At 57.2% G+C, this 1,213-nt stretch overlaps 1 protein-coding gene across 1 annotated transcript in view; it reads right to left on the bottom strand.

Moving 5' to 3' along the window:
* Window positions 1-1,213, bottom strand: part of AJAP1 (adherens junctions associated protein 1) — a 63,186-nt gene that overhangs the window by 999 nt on the left and 60,974 nt on the right. The gene's annotated exons all lie outside the window — the stretch shown is intronic.

The following is a 1,213-nucleotide window of genomic DNA, read 5'->3' as shown; positions in this document are numbered from 1 at the left end:
GGAGAGCAGCCCTGAGGAGAAGGACTTGGGGGTGGTGGTGGGTGAGAAGCTCCCCATGAGCGGCACTGTGCGCTGGCAGCCCAGCGAGCCCCCGGCACCCCGGGCTGCATCCCCAGCAGCGTGGCCAGGCACTTTGGAAACATCAGCCACAATCAAGCAGTCATTCCGCTTGCCTTTTTTTAAGGACCAAATTTATATTTTAGATACAAGCTTTTTACCACCAGAGGAATTACTTAGCAAGTCACACCTTTATACCTGCAGGAAATGAAAGCCCTTTTTTAAGTGAAAAGGCATAGGTGAGAACAATGAAGTTAAACCCTTTCCATTTGGGAGGCACCAAAAGGTTTTAATGTATTGGAATAAATAAGCTCAGAAACTGCTCCGACAGGGCAGACACCCCCCGGCCGAGGGCCGGCGGTGGGGCCGCGCTGCTCCCCCGTGCCGATGGTGGACCGTCAGCTCCACCACGGTCCGGCTGCAGAAGGAGTAACGAGAAGAAGGACACGTGCATGGGGCGCAGCCACCGCTCACCCGTCCTGCTGCTTCTCTGCCTGCGACCCCTCTGTCTGCTGACCCCACTCGCCTGCAGGTATCCTCTGCTGATTTCCCAATTTCACTTATGATAAACAACTTCTGCTCTACACTGATCACTCTTTATTTTTTCCCCCTTTCTGGCTTCAGCATGAGGTTCCTCGAGCAGTCCTGCCGACCAATGGCATGGACCGCTTATGACCACTATGGGAGAAAAATCTCAGAAGGGTTTTAGAAAGTATTTTGCACACTCTTATGTTGAAACACTGCTATGAATAAGGAAGTTTACTAAAGTAGATCCCGTCTGAGACACAAAACCGAGCATCACCGGCCACGCTCCCAGCAGAGCAAACTCATCTGCGGGGCGAGTAACGCGGTGCTTTCGGCCAGCCGCAACGCTTCGCTACGGCTCTGCCGAGACTCCGGTGCCTCCGCAGCCCCGCCAAGAGGTTTTCCTCTAACCCCGGGGAGCGAACAGGCTTCCTCATCACCTAATCTCCTCCTGGGCGCGGGAATCGATCTGCTGCAGCACCCGGGGAGCGCTGGGGCGGGCAGAGGGGCAGGAGGCGGCCGGGCTGGAGGAGAGGGATGGAGGGGAGAACCGCCGCCGAGAGCGGTGGCACCGCGCGGCAGCTCTCTCACCGGCCTGCAGCCGCAGCCCCATCGCTACGCCCGCAACGCC

The sequence above is a fragment of the Charadrius vociferus genome, unplaced genomic scaffold (assembly GCF_000708025.1).
Source record: "Charadrius vociferus isolate BGI_N301 unplaced genomic scaffold, ASM70802v2 scaffold477, whole genome shotgun sequence".
NCBI classification, from domain to species: domain Eukaryota; kingdom Metazoa; phylum Chordata; class Aves; order Charadriiformes; family Charadriidae; genus Charadrius; species Charadrius vociferus.
Note: the sequence above shows the minus strand (reverse complement) of the source record. Positions and strands in the feature narration are given on the sequence as shown.